Source organism: Sinocyclocheilus rhinocerous, unplaced genomic scaffold (assembly GCF_001515625.1).
Source record: "Sinocyclocheilus rhinocerous isolate Xijiao unplaced genomic scaffold, SAMN03320098_v1.1 scaffold2455, whole genome shotgun sequence".
In the NCBI taxonomy this organism is placed as follows: Eukaryota; Metazoa; Chordata; class Actinopteri; order Cypriniformes; family Cyprinidae; genus Sinocyclocheilus; species Sinocyclocheilus rhinocerous.
The window spans coordinates 54,908-60,011 of record NW_015637542.1 but is presented as its reverse complement, the minus strand read 5'-3'; the positions used below and the strand labels follow the sequence as shown (position 1 = coordinate 60,011).

General features: G+C 37.7%; 1 pseudogene; it reads right to left on the bottom strand.

Moving 5' to 3' along the window:
* The window catches only part of LOC107749018 (GTPase IMAP family member 8-like), a 35,154-nt pseudogene extending 32,041 nt beyond the window's left edge, over positions 1–3,113 (bottom strand).
* Between the last annotated feature and the right edge of the window lie 1,991 nt (positions 3,114–5,104).

Sequence of the window (5,104 nt, the reverse complement as noted above, 5' to 3'; positions counted from 1 at the left end):
TGAACTAGCGAGTTTAGGTATATTGGTGCAGCGCCAGTTGTTGTCTTGTAGGCAAACATCAGTACATTGAATTTGATGCGAGCGGCTACTGGTAGCCAGTGCAACCTGATGAGGAGAGGAGTAACGTGAGCTTTTTTTGGCTCATTAAAGACCACTCTTGCTGCTGCATTCTGGATCAGTTGCAGAGGCTTGATAGTACATGTGGGAAGGCCGCATGCCGCAAGGCCCGCCAAGAGCGCATTGCAATAGTCCAGTCTGGAGAGAACAAGAGCTTGGACAAGAAGTTGTGCGGCTTGTTCTGACAAGAAGGGTCTAATCTTCCTAATGTTGTATAAGGCAAATCTGCAGGACCGGGCCGTTGTAGCAATGTGGTCGGTGAAGCTTAACTGATCATCGATCACAACTCCTAGGTTCCTGGCTGTCCTGGAAGGAGTTATGGTTGACGAACCCAACTGTATAGAGCAGTTGTGATGAAGTGATGGGTTGACTGAGACCACGAGCAGTTCTGTCTTAGTAAGGTTGAGCTGAAGGTGATGATCCTTCATCCAGCTAGAAATGTCTCTCAGACAGGCTGTAATGCAAGCAGCTACCGTCATATGGTCCAAGTCACTGAAAGCTGACTTAAGCCTCTTTCACACAGAAATTCCGGAAAATACACAGATAATGTGTCCCATGATTTGTCCCGGGATCGTTTGATTGTGGTTCATTCACAGTGCCAGTGATTTTCTCTTCCTTCAAAACTCCCAGTAAAAAAGTCGACTTATATTATGAGATGTAGAATTGTGTTCTGCTGAGGAGGGGGTGTGTCCCCCTCAGGGTCTGTGAGAATGTTTATCTATATCCAGCCAGGTGTGACCCTGGGTCAGGAGAACCTAAAAAAAACAAAAGGTCTTTTATGTTTTTACAACTGATTTGAAGATTTCTTTGTTTCTTATCTGGGTATATAAGCGAAGTGACAAAACACTACTTGGGGATTCTGTAGCCAGAAAACCCCCACACAGCGTATGTGAATCTCTGGAGCTTTGTACTAGAACTCACATACTGCCGTGTGTCTCTCTGCTGTCAGGCATGCATCTCTTAGACTCAATCTTTGAGCAATCAATGTTATGTATTGAATTTAATTCTGAATTGGCTTCTAATTGTTTCATTATGTAATTGGTGTGATACAGCTTTACCTGACTAATAATAAATTGTTATATTTGACTTATTCTGATCTCTTCTGAAGTCATTATTTCTAGTAGATTAGAGTGCAGTCTGGTGTTTCCACAAATCTGTGTCCAGGACAGATCATACCGAAGTACCAATGAATGGACCATGGGGGACACCATTAGGGACCTTTTGATTTCTGACTGTCACTGGCTTAACAAGTTACATTTTTCGTGATTATAAAAAAAAAGTACACTTTTTGTTATGTGCTAGCAGGGTGCAGCCTACTTGAAGGTATTATAATCATCCTGTATCCTCTGAGTAAGTACAGAACTGGCGAGTTGGTGCCGTGCGTTCAATGTTGGCCAAGTGAATTGCTAAGCGATATCAGGTCCCTAATGAACGAATAATTGAAAGTATGGGATTTCCAGAATAATCAAATATCTAAACTAATACACAATCGATATTTGTGATCAGTTTTTAATTATAAATATTGCCAAAATTTTATGATCACTTGAAATTGGAGTCCGATTGAACACGACGCTAGACTAAAATTGAAACTAAATCCTGATAAATTCAGAAGTGCAAGTAAAAGACCAAACACGCATTAAACCTTCAACCAGGCCGCTGGACTCTGCTTTTTGTGCCGGCGGGTGGATCCTTACAGTATACATCCACTGAAATACAAATGTAAAACTGAAATACAAATGTATCATGCATTTTTTCTGCGAACAGTTTGAAAGAGGTAAGCTTGTTTTAAGCTGCATTGTTATTTGGTGATAGTGGTGTTGGGAAGTTGCTGGTGTGACTCAGCTGAGATAGACGAATAAACTTTCATAAGGTAAGTAGACTCATTAATTATAAATCATAGCAGAAACTCATTAACTCATTTCACTAGATGTCCAGTTTTGTTGTTCAGTAATCTCCATCTTGTATCCTTTAATAATAGAATATGTTCCCCATGGTTAAAAAATACCTAGGCATATAATAAAATACCAATATAAAATTATAAAAAGTAGGCTATATCGTCTTTCTAAATCACTCCCAAACAAAAGATTTTTGTTTAGGCCATACATACCATGTAATATTAGAATAGGTACCCCTTTGTTTCAAAATACTTAGAGTGTAAATGATTTGTAATTTCACAGGTTGTTACCCCTTTATTCCCCAAACGTCGCATATTATTCCCCTATACCTACACGGAGGTACTGAATCGGTACACTAATAAAAAATGGTGAATTACCTTCATTACTTTCTTTCTCTCTCTCCTCAGGTTTTCCATTATCTCTATGGTAAGAACTCTCCTGATTTTCTTCTTCTGATTTGCTCTGCTCTTGATCCAAAGATGCTTCTATAACATTATGAAATATGTTGCATGTGAGGTATTCTTCCAAGTTTTCCTTGAGTTTCTTATCAACCATGTTGAATATCTCAGATTGCCATTCTGTTTTTTTTTCATCAAACTTCAAATGTCCTCCTCCACACTCCTTTATTAACTGATGAATTGATTTATTCACAAAAAAAGAACTAAGCATTGATCTGTATGTCTCTTCATCAGTTGTGATCACTATAGTGCGTTTAATGGCTTCTCCACTGAATTCTTTCAGCACGTGTCTCACTCTGTATCTGTCCTCATCATCGAAGTCATTGTGCTGCAGTACTAGTATGAACACATGAGGTCCTGGAGCTGACATGTTTTCACACTCTCTCACTGTCTGTGTGATTTGACTGAGTGACAGATGTGGCTGGAGCAGCTGAGGACTGTTGATGATGCTCACAAGTCTGTCTTTCAATCCCTCTCCAACTTTCTGCCTGTGCTGATGGAGCTTCCTCTCAGCTGAAGTAGGTTCACTGTCAAATGCATCTTCCGCTAATATGAAGTTTCCCACTCGATTGTTTTCTGATATGTTCTTCCCAAGCAGAACAATCCTCAGATCACAATCTGAAACACACAAGAGACAACCAAATTAGCCTAATGATTCTTTGACATAACTTCATAATTTCTCTAAACATACACAGATATAGGGTACAATGAAAAGTAGTCTCGCATTGCCAGAGCTTCAAACTGATGGCAAAAGGTCTGGCTCTATAACAGCTTACTGTCGTACAATCCAAAGCCGTTCTTGGGGAATTACCTTTCACAGGTAAGACTGAACAGGTGTTCTTGGTTGTATTTGGTCACCAGAGTCATATCATTACTAGCAAGTAAAGCCTGGGACACACCAAGCTGACTTTAAAGAACTAGAGGTGGAGAAAGCCGACGGTGTTGTCGCCACATGTCGGCAACGTCTAGACTAAAAAGCTGCTTATGAACACACAACTCAGACTACAGCCGACTGCAAACTAACATGTGTGTTCTGTGCCTGTGTGAGAGGAATTAACTGTCTATATCAGCAGGTTTCAACAGTCTTTATTCATCACACATTCAGTATATATTTTGAAAATATTTGTATATACATGTATATGTATATACAATATATACATTTATATATTTATATTATATTATTATATTTTATATTATATACAAATATATTTAATATATAAACATGACATATTTTTTTTAAATATATACATGCATGTGTTTGTATTTATATATACATAATAAATATACACAGTTCACACTCATACATTATGTAAACAAAAACTTTTATTTTGGATGCGATTAATCACGATTAATTGTTTGACAGCACTAAAAGATATACACAGATATACGAAACATTAACAAAGCAGCACTTGCTTACTATTTTGAATAGGATTTATGTTGATACATTTCTTCATTTTAGCATGTGGTAAGAGGGTGGGTGATTTATATGCACTGTCTATGGACGCTGCTTGTATGGAATTTGGTAGGGATGACTGTATGGTCAGACTACAGCCCAGATGGGGGAATGTGCCTAAAGTGACTTTTACATTGTTTAGAGCAGAGGTCGCGACCCACTACCGGGCCGTGGAAGAATTGCTACCGGGTCGCAAAAACGTTCTGGGAAAAATGTGTATAGATATGACACTCTGTTATTTATTTATGTTAATGATTGTTCTAATTATTCTGTATTTTTTTTCTTTGTATGCGATTGATATGGAGTAGCAATTTGACAATTTCATGTTAAATAAGTAAATGAAAGATCTTTTACGCAAACACGCAATGACGTACATATACAAAATGTTATATTAGCAGTGTTGGGGAGTAACTAGTTACATGTAACGGCGTTGCGTAATTTAATTACAAAATAAATGTAACTGTAATCAGTTACAGTTACTAAGAAAAAATGTGTAATTAAATTACAGTTACTTATGAAAATGTTAACGATTACAACGGAGATTACATTTGAATATTTACACACATCCACATACAAATTTAATTGATTTCTTTCCCAAATTGCACTGATTACTCTGGCATACGGCCCTATAATTTCCGCGATATGGAAAACACAGACTGGTTTGTAGAATCCAGTCATAAAAACGGAATTCCTAGTATAGCCTAACGCGGACGGAATATGCCACATTTTGGACGAATAAATCAAAAGTAGCCTAGGTCAGAACACTTTAATCAAAACACGATGGACTAGTGTCTGTGAATATTAAGCCGCAAAAAGACAATATGTCCAACAACAACAAAAAAAACACACAATATAATGCGTTGAACCAATATATAATGCTATTATTAGGGATGCACCGATACCACTTTTTTCAGAGCGAGTCCGATACCGATACTTTCATTTTTGGTACTTGCAGATACCGATACTTGTATTTTCACAGCATTTGTAATTTTTTTTTTACATATTGAGTACAGAAACAAAATAATAGTAATAATAATATGAATCATGTTATGAAGTGAAAGTGAAAGTGACCCATACTTGGAATTAGTGCTCTGCATTTAACCTATCCAAAGTGCACACAGTAGTAAACACACACACCGTGAACACACACCCGGAGCAGTGGGCAGCCATATTGCTGCGGT